The following is a 19342-nucleotide window of genomic DNA, read 5'->3' on the forward strand; positions in this document are numbered from 1 at the left end:
ATTTTATATATTTAAATGCCATTTAACAAAGACAAATAAACCAAAAAAATGAGTTCCCGTGTCACCTCTGACATGCGTGTTACAGGTTCACTGTCCTAGGAGATGTATCGGTAAACATATTGCTATGAGAAATATCTGAGATTTATGGACTATGGTTTCTTTTAGGACTTTTTTTTTGGTTTCACCTCTAACATTTAAGACTTTTATTCATTTTGAGTTTTTTCTTGTGTATGGTGTAAGTTGGTGGTCTATTTTAATCTTTTGGCATGTACCTGTCCAATTTTACCAACACAATGAAACAGACTATCTTGTCTAAATTGTATGCTCTTGCCTCCATTGTCAAAAATTGAGCACAGTGACTTAGGTCAATTTCTGGGTTCTCTATTCTGTTCCATTGAACGACATGCCTGTTCTTGGGGCAGTACCAGACTTTTTTCATTACAGTGGCTTTGTAGTATAACTTGGTAACTGCTATTGTGATCCCTCCATTTTTGTTCTTCTTTCTCAAGATTGCTGCAGGTATTTGGGGTCTTTTTTGGTTTCATGTAAATTTTTGGAGTGTTTATTCTAGGTCTGTGAAATATGCCTTTGGTGTTTTAATAGGAATGGCATTGAATCTGTAGACTGCTTGGGGTAATAGGGACATTTTAATGATGTTATTCTGCAAATCCTTGAACACAGTATATTTTCCCACTTGTTTATATCTTCCTCTATCTCTGTTTTCTGTTTTTTCTCTTTATTAAGATATTAAAAATGTGTCCTTATCTCCCCATTGCCCCCCATGCCCCCAATCACCCTCCGGTGTCTGTATCCATTGCTTATGCTTATATGCATGCACACAGGTCCCTTGGTTGATATCTATCTCTATTTTCAATGTCCTCTATTTTTTGGAGCATAGGTCTTTTACCTCCTTGGTTAGGATTATTCCTAAATATCTTAATTTTTTGTTGCAATGGTTAATGGGATTGTGTGTGTGTGTGTGTGTGTTTGTTTCTATTTCTCAGAGTTCACAATTGTTGTATAAAAATGACCTATTTCTGGTTGCTAACTTTGAATCCTACTACGTTTCTGAATTTATTATATCTAGTAGCTTTTTTATTGCGTCTTTAGGTACAATAACATGACATCTGTGAATGAGAGTTTTACTTCTTTCTAATTTGGATGGCTTTTATTTCTTCTTCTTGTCTGATCACCATGGCCAGTAATTCCAGTACAATTTGAACAAGAGTGTGAAGGCGGATATTCTGTCTTGTTCCTGTTCTTAGGGGATATGGTTTTAATTTTTGCCCATTGAGTAGGATGTAGGCTGTAAGTCTGTCATATATGGCCTTGGTTATGTTGAGGTATGTCCCTTCTATTCTCACTTTGCTGAGTTATTTAAAAAAAAACAGGGTGTTGGATTTTTGTCTAATGCTTTTTCTGCATCGATTGATATGATCATGTGATTTCTTTTACAATCTGGTTTCTTTTTTGTTTTTGGTCTTGCAATCTATGTATGTGCTGTATCACGTTTGTTGATTTGCAAATATTGTACCAGCCTTGCATCCCCAGAATAAATCCCACTTGGTCATGTTTGATGTCTTTATTGTATCGCTGGACCTGGTTTGCTAAAATGTTGTCAAGGACTTTAGTATCCAGGTTCATCAGGGATATTGGCCTGTAGTTCTTTTTCTTTTTTCAATATATTTTATTGATATTTTACAGAGAGGGATAAAGAGTTAGAAACATCAATGAGAGAGAAACATTGATCAGCTGCCTCCTGTACACCTTCTATTGAGGATGTGCCCACAACCAAGGTACATGCCCTTGACTGGAATCGATCCTGGGATCCTTCAGTCCGCAGGCCAACGCTCGAGCCACTGAGCTAACTGGTTAGGGCCTGTAGTTCTTTTTCTTTGCCATATCTTTATCTGTTTTCGGAATTAGGATAATGCTGGCTTTGTAAAACGAGCTTGGAAGTGTTGTATACTCTTGGATTTGTTGGAATGGTGTGAGGGGTATAGTTGTTAGTTCTTTGAATGTTTGGCAAAACTCTGTTTCGGTAAGCCATCTGGACCAGACCTTTTCTTTGCTGGGAGTTTTTTGTTTTGTTTTAATTACTGCTTCAATTTCGTTGGTACTTATTGGTCTTTTCAGGTTTTCTGATTCTTCCTGAATGAGTTTTGGAAGGTTGTATTTTTCTAAGAATATGGGCATTTTGTCCAGGTTGTCCTGTTTGTTGGAATAATGTCCATCGTAGTATTTTCTCACAGTCCCTTGTATTTTAGTGGGGTCAGTTTTTACAGCACCTCATTCTGTGTCTGTCAAGTCCACTTCCCAGTTCTAGCCATTCCCTGGGCATCTTTCCTGATTGTAAATTGTCTGCTCAGCTGCATGTAATTTGTTAATAACAAGTGGGTGCTCTTTGATTTAGTTGTATTTCCAGTTTGGCTCAGGACGAGATGTACAATACATCAGCCTATTCGGCCACCATTTATTTTCTTTTTTCTTTTTTCCCACTTTCTGATCCTTGCTGTTAAAACCAGCCAGAGTGACCTCCGAACAGCTCGCAAATGCACAGGGCAGGCTCCCACCTGGAGCCTGCCAAACCTTCCCAGACTTCCTCAGTGAAGACCCCCACTGACCAACGCTGGTTTCACCTCCCCCCATCGCTGCTGTCACCTCTCACAGGTATCCTGGTCCATTGTGGACTGTCCTCCACTAGATGCCAGTTCCCAAGGACAGGGGACTCTGTATTTGGGGAATCTGAAACAGTTGAGCTCAACAGTATGCAAAGCCAGTCTTTATATGTGTTCCTTATGCCCACCCATGGCTGCTGAGCCTCCATCCAGCCTGATTCAAGTTCTCATCCCTACAGCCTTCCCTCAGCCCACCCGCTCAACAAACCTGGACCATGAGCTGGCAGGAACATGTTCACAGGCACCCAAACTCTCTGCCCCCTCAACCGCACCCCCCAGCAGCACACTATTCCCCAGAATCCAGGAACTATGCCCTCATTTCAGGTCTTCCATGCACAGGCAAAACTTAGGGGGCGGGGGCACACCAACCACAAATCATCCTCCAAATGTGGAATTATATTGAGACCAATCCTCTCCTTCTGGAAATGCTTGTATTACAGAATGTTCCCACCATTGAAAATAAACAAAAGCATATCCTGGAGAATACACGCTACCTCCAGGACGGCTGGGTGAAGGGGTAAGGGAGAGGTGTGCCGTATTTTTAATTAAGTGCAAAATAATCCCTAAAATGAAAAAAAAAAGAGACGTAAACACCAGTGGGTCTCAGGGGTGTGAATGGGTTGGCGGGAGGCAGGATTTTCTAAAGGTGAACTGATTTCAGGGCCCATAGCATCAGGGGGCTTCTCCCAGATACAGAAGTAGGTTCATTTGCAGCAGGCCAGGTGCCTGGCGGGTGGGGAGGAGCAGGCTGGAGAGACCTCTGGATGGAGACAGAAGAGCCCTGGCCAGTACATCTCAGGCACACACAGAACCCCAATCCCTCCCAGGGCCTTGCCTCTCTGCCAAACACTGGGAAGGGCACAGTGAGCCCACCTGCAGTGGGAACATCCCAGGTAAATGCAGGAGTGAGCAAAGGTGGGTTGTGCCGGCAGAGGCCCCATCTCAGGGCACCAGGGTGAATGTTTGGATTTTATGGTAATCCTCACCTGAGGATATTTTTTCATTGATTTTCAGACAGAATTCAAGGGAAGGGGGAGAGGAAGGGAAAGACTGGGAGAGACATCAATGTGAGAGAGGAGGAAAAATTAGATGCCTCCTACAAAGCTCCATAGGGGCCAGGATCAAACCTGCAAACAAGAACCACAAAGTCACGCAGTCTTTATTTCAAGGCCGTGGGCAGCAATGCACTAAAAGCCAATATTGGTCAAAGAGTGACTTCCTGGCACTATGCTGTCCCTCCTAAAGCACAGAAACGTTGGGATCCACACAATATCTGTAAATTATACAACGTAGACCACAATCGTGCTTGAAAATCATCCCCGGGGGTGAATATAACCAAGAAAATTAAAGGTACTAAAGAAAAAATACCTTTACTAAAGATCACAAACCAGAAAACAGGACAAGGCGGTTTGCAGGTTGGTGAATCAGAATTTGAAACAATTCATCACAGCATTATGTGAGAACCACATGTCCCGGACAGAGGCCGCACTTCTTAGCTGAGGAAGGTGCCCTGTATGAACCCTGGGCCAGGTGCATTACCTCCTCGGAGACAAATGAAGATCCTGTCAGGAGCGGAGGGTTCCTAATGTTCTCAAGCACAAGTGACAACACAGAATACATTTCCCCTGAGCACGCCGTGGTTGGGACTGATACACACTCTTCAGGCGAGCCAGGTGGTAGAGGGGAAATCTCTTCAGCCACAGATCAATCGGGTAGAAGACCTGGGCATGTTACAAAGTGCAATGCACCTCGTTTAAGCTTCACCTGTACTGGAAACATGAGGAATCTAGAAGAGTGGATGTCCCATTAAAAGGGGTTTAAATTCAGGAAAATAGGTCGCAAAGAGTCTCCTTCATTGTTGTTATTCTAAGTGAATAAAAGGAAACATTCCCTGCACATTTAACACTTCTCTCCAGTGTGAACTCTCAGATGTTTATTAAGGCTGGATTTTTGGCTAAAAGACTTCCCACATTCAGTACACTCATGTGGCTTCTCTCCAGTGTGAACTCTGAGGTGTCTAGTGAGGTGAGCCCTTGTACGAAAGGACCTCCCACATTCTCTACACTCATATGGCTTCTCTCCAGTGTGAACTCTGAGGTGTTTAGTGAGTTGATCCCATATACAAAAGGACATCCCACATTCTCTGCACTTATATGGCTTTTCTCCTGTGTGAACGCTGTTGTGTTGTCTGAGGTTAGACCTGTAACGGAAGGATTTCCCACAATGTCTGCACTCATAATGTTTCTGTCCAGTGTGAACTCTGAAGTGTACAGTGAGGTGAGCCCTTGTACGAAAGGACTTCTCACATTCTCTACACTCATGTGGCTTCTCTTTGGTGTGAACTCTGAGGTGTCTAGTGAGCTGAGTCCTTGTACGAAAGGATATCCCACATTCTCTGCACTTATATGGCTCTTCTCCTGTGTGAATGCTGTTGTGTTGTTTGAGGTTAGACTTGGAACGGAAGGACATCCCACATTCTCTACACTCATGTGGCTTCTCTCCAGTGTGAACTCTGAGGTGTGTAGTGAGCTGAGCCCTTGTACGAAAGGACATCCCACATTCTCTGCACTCATATGGCTTCTCCCAACTGTGAACTCTGAGGTGTAGAGTGAGGTGAGCCCTTCTACGAAAGGACATCCCACATTCTCTGCACTTATATGGCTTTTCTCCTGTGTGAACGCTGTTGTGTTGTTTGAGGTTAGACTTGGAACGAAAGGATTTCCCACAATGTCTGCACTCATATGGTTTCTCTCTGGTGTGAACTCTGAGGTGACTAGTGATCTGAGTCCTTGTAGGAAAGGACATCCCACATTCACTGCACTTATATGGCTTTTCTCCTGTGTGAACTCTGTTGTGTTGATTGAGGTTAGACTTGGAACGAAAGGATTTCCCACAATGTCTGCACTCATACGGTTTTTGTCCAGTGTGAACTCTGAGGTGTTCCTTGAGGTGGGTCTCCTGACGAAAGGATATCCCACATTCACTGCACTTATATGGCTTTTCTCCTGTGTGAACTCTGTTGTGTCTTTTGAGGTTACAGTTGTAACTGAAAGACTTCCCACAATGTTTGCACACATATGTCTTCTCTCCAGTGTGAACTCTCTGGTGTCTAACGAGTGCAGGTCTTTTTCTGAAGAACTTCCCACATTCATTACACTGATACTGCTTTTCTCCAGTGTGAACTCCCTTGTGTCGAATGATATTAAAGTTTCGTCTAAACACTTTCCTATACCTGTTACACTCATAAATCAGTTCTCCAGAACACACACCCTGACACTGAACAACTTTCAGGTTGTGGCTGGCAGCGTTTCCACATTCATCCCACCGGTGATGACTTTTTCCACGGAGAAATTCCTGTGAAATCTCACTGCCACAGTGTAGCTCCTCAGTGTTGAGAGTGGCCTGGTGCTGGGGAAGCTCTGAGTTGGATTGCAAGTCTTCCCCAACCTCCCTGCTGGTTGAAGGCACCGAAGGGAAGGAGAAGCTGCACCTGCTCACAAAAGAGGCCCTGTCCATAGCTTCTTTCCAGTGCCCCTCTCCACATTCATTCTTTTGTTGCTGGTGAGGGTTTACACTGAAACAGAATTCTCCAACACATGAGTCGCTACAGAAGGCTTTCTGCTCAAAGTATGCTGCATGTGACCCAGTCGGGTGCAAAATATGTTGTAACAGAGAGAAACACTGCTTACAGAGATGGTTCTTATGGGTGACTGGAGCTGTCTTAGAAGTCCTGACCTGTGACTTGCCTTGTATACATACTCGCTGATCAGAACAGGCCTCCTCATCTTCCATTTTATGCCAACAACCTGAAAAGTGAGAAATGGTGAGGAAATGAATGTTGAATCTGGTGGCAGGGGGAAGTCCCATTGCAAGAGTGTGTTACACATCACACGTTGGTTCCATGCAATTGTCTGAAAATAAGAGATGTGCAGGAAGGATTAATAAGAGGCTCTTGTGACTTTCTGCGCTAATGAAGATCACAAAACAGGGAGGCCTCACCAGAAATATGACACAAACATGGCAAGCACCACATGGATGAGAATATGGATCTCCAGCTCATCCTTCAACTAACAGCATTCTGCACGTATTGTTTACCGGGGATGGGGGGTGGGGGGGAGCTGTGGAAGAAGTTGTTTAGGTCTTACTCCAAGTAAAATTCAATAAAGGAGTAGCTGGTTTCAAGGACTAATTAATTAGCACATCTATGCACATATCACATGTACAAGTCAACGTTGCAGATTACTGCAGAGGCACCAATGCAGATGAACAGGTGATGAAGAAGTCAGTAGTCTGCACTGGGCCAGAGCTAAACAGCTTGCTATAGTATTCAGGGAAGAGAATATTACATACATTTGAATGGGGGCCTTACCAAAACAGCCCATGGTTTATGTAGGTAAAGACCATAATGTGGCACAAGAACGTGTACCAAGAGAAAGAGGGCAGAAGTAGAAGCCATGCATGTGGACACTGTCAGCTTCCCATGAAGAGAAAGTGCAAGCTGGGACCCATTAAACTCACTGCTAGGCTCTTGACTCCCTGACACTTCATGTACTTTTTGAGGTTACGGGTGTTAGGGATGTTCCTGGAGTCCTTTCCTCAGGGCTCCCCATCCAGCTCATCCCTGGCAGCCACAGCACATTTGACAGGACAGAGGGGGACATTAGCAGAGGCCATGTTCTGGCTGTGGGAGAGAGAAAGCTACGCCTGAGGTGTAAAGAAAGAGAGGACATCACCTCAGGACACTGGGAGAATGTGAAGGTCTTACCTACAGATGATACAAGGGCAAACACTTCCAGCATCACATCGTAGTACAGAAGTCTCTGAGCATCATCCAGGATCACCCACTCCTCTTCAGAGAAGGCAATGGCCACGTCCTCAAAGTTCACATCCTGTCATAATTGGGACGGTACAGCCCATGATCAGATTCACTCCTAAGATTATAAGTCTGTCATATTCCCCACCCATGTGCTCTTTGCACGCTTCACATCCGAGAAAATACCAGGCCTTCATCCCACGAAAGCCACTGTCTTCTTATTGAACAACACTTCTCTCACACAGCTTCTTTCCCAGACGCACAACTTCAAAGGTAGTGCAAATTCTCGTGGCGTGGATATATTATTTCCTAATCACCTCTTTTCCAAAAATATAGGTCCCTCCCTCCATAATCTATTTCTCTCTTACCCTTCACCCTTACCCATGCCAGTGGAGATTTATAAGCCTGGGTAACACTGATGAATGCTATCTCATTCCCATCAACCAGTGTGTCACTCCCAACAACAAAAAGCAGGTGGTTAGTTAAATGGCACCTAAGCTCTTAACCTAGAATATAGCACCCACACACTCCTCTTTACAGGCAATTACCCTAAAATTCACCTTACTGTTCCATCCAGGCACCACCAGAAATGGACTCTTCCTTCATTCACTCTTATGTCAATGTCATGGTGCTGTGGCCATGAATTCACATTCCCTCTCCAAGTGCACATATCTCCATCTACCACACCTCTCTCACACCTGCACTTCCACAGCTCCTGCCCCCATACTCATCTCCCAGCCTTTACTTATTACTCAGCATGTGTGGTCCAGAGGACGGTTGCCAAACTGAATCAGGATCAAGTACTGCCCAGTTTCTGATAGTCCACACTCATAGTGGCAGCCTTGAGTGGTGCTATGTAAGTCTCTCTCCATGACTGCTTTTTTTTTTCCTTCAACCCCAACTATTAAGAACAACAATCAGATCTCAGATATCCATAGCCCATCTCCTGTTATGCTGCACTTGATGTCCCTTCACTAGTCACAGCCAACATCCCTCACTTAACCTTCACTCAAGTCCCAGCCCCGATGGCCCTCTGCACCATGCCCAGTGAGTCTCACTCAAGCCTCTAACCCAGTGATGGCGAACCTATGACACGCATGTCTGAGGTGACACATGAACTCATTTTTTGGTTGATTTTACTTTGCTAAATGGCATTTAAATCTATAAAATAAATATCAAAAATATAAATCTTTGTTTTACTATGGTTGCAAACATCAAAAAATTCCTATATGTGACACGGCAACCAGAGTTAAGTTAGGGTTTTTCCAAATGCTGACACGCCAAGCTCAAAAGGTTCGCCATCACTGCTCTAAGCTAATCCACAAAACGAACTTCAACTCCCCACAGCCAGGCCACACTGAGGGTCACAACAACATCCTGGTGAGAGTTTAGAAAACGTGTATGTACCAACCCTAGACTCTTGTTATTTGAATTACTCTTCGGCCTCCAATTAATCTCAGGTCCACTCATCTTTTGAAGGTATTTGCCACTGCAAAATGATTATTTCTCCACCAGACTCTACATGACAACTTCTGTCCTTATGACAACCACCTCCCACAGTGGCCACAGCATGAAAGCCAGTCCTGGTGCAGAACGTGAGGCTATTGCTAGGCCAGCAAGCATTCTACCCTCTGGCCTCGCCCATAGTGTGCAGCGGTTGCTGGGCACCAGGGAGCCTCCCGCCAGCTGGGTGCTAAAGGAGTCGTGGCTATCCAGACATCTGATAAGAGGACTCCTAACAAGATATTGTCACTGTAACCCTTAAATATCTGGATCATCACAATTACCTCTAAATTTCACCGGGTATATAAAGAAATCTTTGCCCAGTCCGAGGAGCGGCAGCCACGCGCAGCCAGCCCCCATCAAAGGAGTAGCAGCTACGTGAGCAGTCCACCCCCGTCCAAGGAACAACAGCCACGCAAGTAGCCCGCCACCGTCTGAGGAGCAGTAGCATGCGCAGCCTGCCCCCATCCGAGAAGCAGCAGCCTCTTGAGCAGCCCACCCCAGTCTGAGGAGCAGCAGCTGTGCGAGCAGCCCTCCCCCACCCGCCAGAGGAGCCACCACTGCTGCGAACAGCACCCATTATAGGAGCCACTGCCAACTGAGAAGCAGTTGCTGCTGTGAAGGCCCAGTGGGCAAATGCAGTCCGAGGAGCCACTGCCACCCAAGGAACAGGGCCTGCAAGAATCCGTATCTAGATCTGTCGGTGAGATAAAAAATGGGTACACAAAGAAACCCCCAAAGGAAAGAAAAGGAGGCATCACCAGATAAGCAGCTAAGTAGAACAGAGGCATGCAATATGTTCAGAAAAAGAATTCAGAATAAGCGTCATACAGTTCATAAAGAGGATGGATGAAAAAAAGAAATAACTTATGTAAGAATCAAGAAGAAATAAAGAATGACATAGCTGCAATAAAAAATACCATGTAATGTTTCAGCAATAGAGTAGGAGAAGTGGAAGACCAAATTAGTGAATTGGAAGACAGGGAAGCAGAATACAACCAAACTGAACTGAAATTGGAAAAAAAAATTAAAAGACAGCAGGAGAACCTAAGGGAGCTATGGGACAACATGAAACGATCAACATACAAATAACAGGGGTGCCAGAACAACAGGAAGAGGAACAATGGTTAGAAAACCCATTTGAAGAAATAATGTCAGAAAACTTCCCTGGCCCTGACCAGTTTGGCTCAGTGGCTAGAGCTTCCGCCTGTGGACTGAAGAGTCCCGGATTCTATTCCGGTGAAGGGCATGTACCTTGTTTGCAGGTATATCTCCAGTAGGGGGTGCACAGGAGGCATCTGATCGATTTTTCTAACTCTCTATCCCTCTCCCTTCCTGTCTGTAAAAAATCAATGAAATATATTTAGAAAAAAAAAGAAAACTTCCCTGATGTGGAAAAGAAAATAGTCATGCAAGCACAGAGTCCCAAACAAGATGAACCCGAAAAGACCCACACCAAGACACATCATAATTACCATGGCAAATGTTCAGGACAAAGACAGAATCATAAAGGATGCAAGAGAGAAACAGAAAGTTACGTACAAGGGCTCTAAACCATTAGATTATCAAATGACTTCCCAACAGAAACACATCAGGCCAGAAAAGAATGGAAGGAAATTTACAAAGTGATACAAAGAAAGGGACTAAATCCAAGAATACTCTCTCCAGCAAGGCTATCATTGAAAATTGAAGGGGAAATAAGGATCTTCACATACAAAAGAAAGCTAAGGGAATTTATCACTACCAAGCCAGCAATGCAAGAAATGCTAAAGGGAATGGTGTAAAAAGAAGAAATAACAAGGGAAGAAAGAACACAGGTACAAAAAATAAAACTGGCTACAAATAACTATCAGTAACTTTAAACATAAACGAACTAAATGCTCCAATCAAAAGACATCGAGCAGCTGAATGGATAAAAAGAACATGACCGATATATATGCTGTCTACATGAGACACACCTCAGAACTAGGGATTCACACAGACTGAAAGTGAAGGGATGGAAAAATATCTTTCAGGAAAATAGAAATGAAAAAAAAAAACCAGGGTAGCAATATTTACATCTGACAAAATAGACCTCAAAATAAGGGACATAACAACAGATAAAGATGGCCACTTCATAATATTAATGGGAACGATATAACAAGAGGAGACAACCCTGATAAAAATATATGCACCCAATGCAGGAGCACCAAATACATTAAAAAAAACTCCTGGAAGATATCAAAGGAGAGATCGACAACAATACAATCATAGTAGGGGACTTTAATACACCACTGACATCACTGGATCAATGCTCTAGACAAAAAAATCAGCAAAGAAACAGCAATCCTAAATGACTCACTAGATCAGATGGACTTAATTGACATCTTCAGAACATTTCACCCCAATGCCATGGAATTTATGTTCTTCTAAGTACACATGGGACATTTTAAAAAATAGACCACATATTGGGTCACAAGCAAAGTTTCCTCAAATTGAAGATTGAAATCATATCAAGCATCTTCTCAGACCACAATGGCATAACATCCTATCTAATAAAAGAGAAACGTGGTAATTAGCCATAACTTCGCTGCCTTTCCCATTGGCTAATCAGGGCGATATGCAAATTAACTGCCAACCAAGATGGCAGCCGGCAGCCAGGCACCTGACGCGAACAGGAGGCTTGCTTGCTCCAGTGATGGCGGAAGCCAAGCTTCCCCGCCTGCTGCTGCTGGACTCTGAGCTGCTCTCTAAGAAACATTGCTACAAATATAGAAGCTAAACAAAACCCGAGATACCTGCTTTCAGCCAGTCGGGATCTCAGAGCTGGAGTCGCAACAAAGTTTCAAATACAGAAGGTAAACAAAGCCCAGAAACCTGCTTTCAGCAGCCGAGGTCTCACAGCTAAAGCCGGCTCTCAGCTCCAGTGACAGCCATAGAAGGTAAATAAATCCCAGAATAAATAATAAAAAAAAAAGGAAAAAAGGAGAGGTTGGGAACTTCAGTCACCCGCCAGCCTGAAAACGGCCCTCAGCCCCTCACCCAGACTGGCCAGGCACCCCAGTGGGGACCCCCACACTAAAGGGGGTGTGACCAGCTGCAAACAGCCATCATCCCCTCACCCAGGCTGGCCAGGCACCCCAGTGGGGACCCCCACCCTGAAGGGGGTGTGACCAGCTGCAAACAGCCATCATCCCCTCATCCAGGCTGGCCAGCGACCCAAGCGGAACCCCCACCCTGATCCAGGACACCCTTCAGGGCAAACCAGCAGGCCCCCACCCGAGCACCAGGCCTCTATCCTATATAGTAAAAGGGTAATATGCCTCCCAGCACTGGGATCAGTGGAGCCGCGAGTCCTCCTAGCACCGGGATCAGCGGAGCAGCGAGGCCTCTTAGCACTGGGATCACTGGAGCCACAAGGCCTCCCGGCCCATGGAGCAGCGTGACAGGGGGCAGCGCCCAAACCACCTGATCGCTCTGTGGCTCTGTGGCTCTGTGTGTGACAGGGGGCGGCGCCACAACCTCCCTATCCGCCCTGCTCTGTTTGTGACAGGGGAAGGCGCCCCAACCCCCTGATCAGCCCTGCTCTGTGCCTGATAAGGGGAAGCTCCCCAACCCCTTGATGGGCCCTGCACTGTGTGTGACAGGGTGTGGCGCCCCAACCCCCCCATGGGCCCTGATCTGTGTGTGACGCGGTGGAGCCACAACCTCCCCATCAGCCCGGCCCTGAGTGTGACAGGGGGGAGTGCCCCAACCCCCTGATTGGCCCTGCTCTGTGGGTGAGAGGGGGCGGCGCCCCAACCCCCCAATCGGCCTTACCCTGAGCGTGACTGAGGGTGGCATCGCAACCTCCTGATCGGCCCTGCTCTGTGCGTGACAGGGGGGAGCTCCCAACCCCCTAATAGGCCCTGCTCTGTCCGTGACGGGGGCAGCGACCCAACCCCCTGATCCGCCCTGCTCTGTGCGTGACGGGGGTGGTGCCGCAACCTCCCTATCGACCCTGCCTTGAGTGTGACAGGGGGCGGCACCCCAACCCCCCAATCGGCCCTACCCTGAGCATGACTGAGGGTGGCATCGCAACCTCCTGATCTGCCCTGCTCTGTGCATGACAGGGGGCGGTGCCCCAACTCCCCAATCGGCCCTGCTCTGAGCCCGACCAGGAGCTGCGGGGCAGGCACCTAGGGAATGTGCCTGCCCTCTGCCACGCAGGAATGGGCCTAAGCCAGCAGGTCGTTATCTCCTGAGGGGTCCTAGACTGAGAGAGGGCACAAGTGGGGCTGAGGGACACCCCCCTCCCCAGTGCACAAATTTTTGTGCACCGGGCCTCTAGTTAGAAATAAACTACAATAAAAACAATCCAAAAAATTCAAACACTTGGAAGCTGAATAGCATGCTATTAAACAATGACTGGGTTACCAAAGACATCAAAGAAGAAATTAAAAGCATCACGGAAACTAATGATAATAAAAACACAACAATCCAAAATCTATGAGGAACAATGAAAGTAGTCCTGAGAGGGAAGTTTATAGCTCTACAGGCTACCTCAAAAAACAAGAAAATTGGTAGTAAATCATCTACTCTACCACTTAAAGAATTAGAAGAAGAGCAACAAGAAAAGCCCAGAGTGAGCAGACGGAAGGACATAATAAAGATCAGAGCAGAAATCAATGACATGGAAACCAAAAAAACAATTCAAAAGATCATTGAAACCGAGAGCTGGTTCTTTAAAAGGATAAACAAGATTGAGGAACCTCTAGAGAGGCTCAACAAGAAGCAAAGAGAGAGGACCCAAATAAAGAAAATCAGAAATGAAAAGAGGCAAAATTACATCAGACCCCACAGAAATACAAAGGATTGCTAAAAAATACTATGAACAACTCTATTCCAACAAACTAGACAACCTAGAGGAAATGGACATATTCCTAGAAAAATACAACATTCCAATACTCAATCAGGAAGAATCTAAAAATCACAATAGGCCAATAACTATACAAGAAATTGAAGCAGTCATCAAAAAGCTTCCAGCAAACAAAAGCTCGGGGCCAGACGGCTTCACAGGGGAGATTTACCAAACATTCAATGAAGAACTAAAACCTATGTTCCTCATACTATTCCAAAAAAGTCAAGAGGAAGGAACACTTTCAAGCTCATTCTATGAAGCCAGCATCACCCTAATACCAAAACCAGATAAAGACAACACAATAAAAAGAATTACAGGCCAATATCCTTCATGAACAGATGCCAACATCCTCAATAAAATTCTAGCAAATTGGATCCAGCAGTACATCAGAAAGATCATACACCATGACCAAGTAGGATTTATCCTGGGGATGCAAAGATGGTACAACAACCGCAAATCAATAAACGTGATACATCACATTAAAAAACCGACACATAAAAATCACATAGTCATATCAATTAATGCAGGAAAAGCATTTGACAAAATCTAACACCCTTTCTTGATAAAAACACTCAGCAAGGTGGGAATAAAAGATCATATCTCAACATAATAAAAGCCACATATAACAAACCCACAGCCAACATCATACTCAATGGGCAAAAACTAAAACTATTTTCCCTAAGAACAGGAACCAGACAAGGATGCCCACTCTCACCACTCCTACTCGACTGGAAGTACTAGCCATTGCAATCACACAAGAAGAAGGAATAAAAGGCATACAAATTGGAAAAGAAGACGTAAAACTGTCCATATTTGTAAATGACATGATACTGTACAGAGAAAATCCTAAAGACTCCATCAAAAAATTATTAGACTTAATAAATGAATTTGGCAAGGTAGCAGGATACAAAATTAACACCAAGAAATGTATGGAATTTCTATACACCAATAGTGAACTTACAGAAAAAGAGACTAAAAAAGCAATCCCGTTGACCATCGCACCAAAAATAATTAAGATACCTAGGAATAAACTTAACTAAGGAGGTAAAAGACCTATACATGGAAATCTATAGGGAACTGAAAAAAGAGATAGAAGAAGACATAACCAGACGGAAGAACAGACTCTGCTCATGGATTGTTAGAATCAACATCATTAAAATGTCCATACTACCCAAAGCAATCTATAGATTCAATGCACTTCCCATTGAAATACCAACGGCATACTTCACAGATCTAGAACAAACATTCAAAAAAATTCAACTGGAATAAAAAAAGACCCCGAATAGCTGCAGAAATCCTGAGAAAGAAGATCAAAGTAGGTGGGATCTCAATACCAGATATCAAGCTGTATTAAAAAGCCACTGTATTCAAAACAGCCTGGTACTGGCTCAAGAACAGACATATAGATCAATGGAATAGAATAGAGAACCCAGAAATCGACCCAAACCACTATGCTCAATTAATGTTTGACAAAAGAGGCAAGAACATACAATGGAGTCAAGACAGTCTCTTCAATAAATGGTGTTGGGAAAATTGGACAGATACATGCAAAAAAAAATGAAACTAGACCACCAACTTACACCATGCACAAAAATAAACTCAAAATGGATAAAGAACTTAAACATAAAACAGGAAAACATAAAAATACTAGAGCAGTGATGGCGAACCTATGACACGCGTGTCAGAGGGGACACGCGAACTCACTTTTTCAGTTGATTTTTCTTTGTTAAATGGCATTTAAATATATAAAATAAATATCAAAAATATAAGTCTTTGTTTTACTATGGTTGCAAATATCAAAAAATTTCTATATGTGACACGGCACCAGAGTTAAGTTAGGGTTTTTCGAAATGCTGACACGCCGAGCTCAAAAGGTTCGCCATCACTTTACTAGAGGAATCCACGGGCAACAAAATCTCAGACATATGCTGAAGCAATGTCTTCACTGATACAGTGCTTAGGGCATTGGAAACGAAAGTGAAAATAAACAAATGGGACTACATCAAAATAAAAAGCTTCTGCACAGCCGAAGCCGGTTTGGCTCAGTGGATAGAGTGTCGGCCTGTGGACTGAAAGGTCCCAGGTTCGATTCCGGTCAAGGGCATGTACCTGGGTTGCGGGCACATCCCCAGTGGGAGATGTGCAGGAGGCAGCTGATCGATGTTTCTTTCTCATCAACGTTTCTAGTTCTCTCTCTCCATTCCTCTCTGTGAAAAATCAATCAAATATATTTTTTAAAAAAGCGTGTCTGCACAGCAAAAGAAACCATCAACAAAACAATAAGAAAGCCCACTGCATGGGAGAACATATTGCCAATGTTATCTCTGATAAGGGTTTAATCTCCAACATCAACAGGGAACTCATACAACTTAACAAAAGGAAGATAAACAACCCAACCAAAAAATGGGCAATGGACTTAAATAGATACTTTTCAAAAGAAGACAGAAGGAAGGCCAAGAGACATATGAAAACATGCTCAAAGTCACTAATCATACAAGAGATGCAAATCATAACGACAATGCGGTACCATCTCACACCTGTCAGAATGGCTATCATCAATAAATCAACAAACAACAAGTGCTGAGGAGGATTCGGAGAAAAAGGAACCCTCATGCACTGCTGGTGGGAATGCAGACTGGTGCAGCCACTGTGGAGAACGGTATGGAGTCTCCCCAAAAAACTATAATGGAACTCCCATTTGACCCAGTGATCCCACTTCTAGGAATATATCCCAAGAAGCTAGAAACACCAATCAGAAAGGATATATGCACCCCTCTGTTCAGAGCAGCACAATTCACCATAGCTAAAATTTGGAAACAGCCTAAGTGCCCCTCAGCAGATGAGTGGATTAGAAAACTGCGGTACATCTACACTATGGAATACTACGCTGTGGTAAAAGAGAAGGAATTCTTACCATTTGCAACAGCATGGATGGAACTGGAGAGCATTGTGCTAAAGTGAAATAAGCCAGTCAGAGAAAGATAAATAGCACATGATCTCACTCATTCATGTAATATAATGACCAACATAAACTGAGGAACAAAAACAGACCTATGCCGACGCAATAACTTCACCGATACAGCTCCTAGGGCAATGGAAACTAAAAAGAAAATATACAAATGGGACGACATCAAAATAAAAAGTTTAGATCCAGAGACAGAGAAGCATCGATCAGACCATCAAACCTCAGGGGGAAAGTAGGGGAGGGTGGGGTTAAGGGGGAGAGATCAACCAAAGGACTTGTATGCATGCATATAAGCTTAAGCAATGGACTCAGACAATAGCGGGGTGAAGGCATGAGTGGGAGGGTGGGGGGTAAATGGGGGGATAAGGACACATATGTAATAACTTCATCAATAAAGAAATTTTTTAAAAAAGTAAAAGAAAGCCAGTCCTCAGGTTCACGCTGTCACTTCTGAGCTATTACTACCATGACCAATTGACCATGATTCCCTGTATTAAAGTGATCTACAGTCCTGGCTGATGTGTCTCAGTTGGTTGTGCATAGACCCACGCACTGGTGAGGTCACATGCCTCGGTCGTGGCCTGGATCCACAGTAGGGGTTGTGCAGGTGGCAACCAATCCTTGCTTCTTGCTCATCCCTGTTTCTCTCCCTCTCCCTTCCTTTCTACATCTAATATCAATAAAAATATAGTTGTACTTTAAAAAGTATGACTGCAGGTTCCTGATTCAGCTCACTCCTCACTCCAAGCCTTTGCACATTCTGGACCCTGTGTCTGGAGGACCTCGCACTCATTACACTGGTTGCCACAAACCAGGTCCACGTCATGAAGCCCTAGTCCTGGCTTTAGGAGTCTGGGTTGAGTGTCCGTTCCAAGTCCCCAGGTCCAAGGGCTCCAAGAGCGGCTGACAGTCCCAGGACTCTACTATCTCAGAGGCCACAAGGGGGTGAGGCCCTGAAATACGCTCCACAAACCCGTGCACCTAATTCATTCTGCATTTGGAAAAATTTGTGGAAAGAAAACGGTCTGTTGTCAGCCTGGCACCCACCAGGCTCTATGGGCTCACCTGCTCAGTGCCCTTGCCCTGCCCCGAGGCCAGGTGCCCTCCAGATGCCTGTGTTATCTCAGGGCTCAGTCCTCAGGGCTCACTCTGCCAGTTCCCTTATCATTGACAGGACTTCCCCCTCCTGTCCACACTGCTGTCCTCTATCCTCCAGGCTGTCCTTCCTCTGAACAATGTTAGGAAAAGTTAGAATCCGGCCTCAGAAAATGTGTCTCTTCTTTTCACAACCATCTATGGCCCCAGCGTCCTGAGAGTGAAAGGAAAACTCCTCCTGTAAACCTCACCTCGTCTCTTTGATGCCTTTAAGGGGCGGGCAAACTTTTTGACTCGAGGGCCACAGTGGGTTCTTAAACTGGACCGGAGGCCGGGACAAAAGCATGGATGGAGTGTGTGTGTGAACTAATATAAATTCAAAGTAAACATCATTACATAAAAGGGTACGGTCTTTTTTTTTAGTTTTATTCATTTCAAACCGGCCGGATCTGGCCCGCGGGCCGTAGTTTGCCCACGGCTGCAAGTTTACACCCACAACAGGCCCGGGTCCCGAGTCCTCCCTGCGCAGTCGCACCATCACGTCCTCACAAGGCGGCCCTGCGGCCTTTCCCCCTCTTCCCCCCTCAGCCATGTGTCACCCACGAGGGACTCACCATTCTGAGCGCGGGGACCTGGGCGGCGGGACCTGAGGGGCCGGTCCCCAAGGCTGGAGGGTGAAATGGCGTCCGGCTGCGGGGACGCTGTGCGCAGAGAGGAGTCCGGGAGGCACGGGGACCCCAATCTCGGGCTGTTGGGCTCAAGGAGCCTCAGACACACCCCGCACGGCAGGCGCGCTGCCTCCCAGGCCTCCTCCTCCTCCCGACCAGCGCCCTGAAGCCTGTGAGTTTGAACAAAGACCTGAGAGGAGAATATGACCACCGCGAGGAGGAAGGCGGAAGTCCCGCCCTAACCGGATGCACAGACCGCAAAATGTGCTTTAGCTCCGCCCACGTCGGCGCATGTCCTTCTGGGTAATGTAGTTTTCTCCACCGCCAAGGGGAATAGTAGCATCCCAGCCAATGACTTGGGGGATAAAGATGTGACGCAGGGAGTGATGCCTGGGGAGGGACAAGATGAGACCAGAAGCCTGGCTAAATGGAACAGGCTGAGGCATCTCCGAGGTGAAGAGGGAGGGGAGGAATGCAAGAGATCCACCAAAGAATATATACACAGGGGCGAAATGGGAGACATTTGTAATACTATCAACAATAAAAAATACATGTACTTTTTTTGAAATTTTAAAATAATATAGCTCAGCTGGTTTGCTCAATGGTTGAGCCTCAAGCTATGAACAAGGAGGCCATGGTTTGTTTGTTTTTTTGTGTTTTTTTGGTTTTTATTTATTTATTTTTTAATTCTTTATTGTTTAAAGCAGTGGTTCTCAACCTTCCTAATGCCATGACCCTTTA

General features: G+C 45.0%; 1 long non-coding RNA gene across 1 annotated transcript; it reads right to left on the reverse strand.

Annotated features, from left to right (window-relative positions):
- Positions 1 to 4032: 4032 nt before the first annotated feature.
- LOC138998381 (uncharacterized) lies at positions 4033 to 18795 on the reverse strand. Its single transcript, XR_011469148.1, has 3 exons — positions 18548 to 18795; positions 7444 to 7567; positions 4033 to 6484 (listed from the first exon to the last, which is right to left on the reverse strand). It is a non-coding gene; the product is annotated as an uncharacterized lncRNA (long non-coding RNA).
- Positions 18796 to 19342: the final 547 nt, after the last annotated feature.

Source organism: Myotis yumanensis, unplaced genomic scaffold (genome assembly GCF_028538775.1).
Source record: "Myotis yumanensis isolate MYYU_CA2020_CCGP unplaced genomic scaffold, mMyoYum1.0.hap1 SCAF_20, whole genome shotgun sequence".
Classification (NCBI taxonomy): domain Eukaryota; kingdom Metazoa; phylum Chordata; class Mammalia; order Chiroptera; family Vespertilionidae; genus Myotis; species Myotis yumanensis.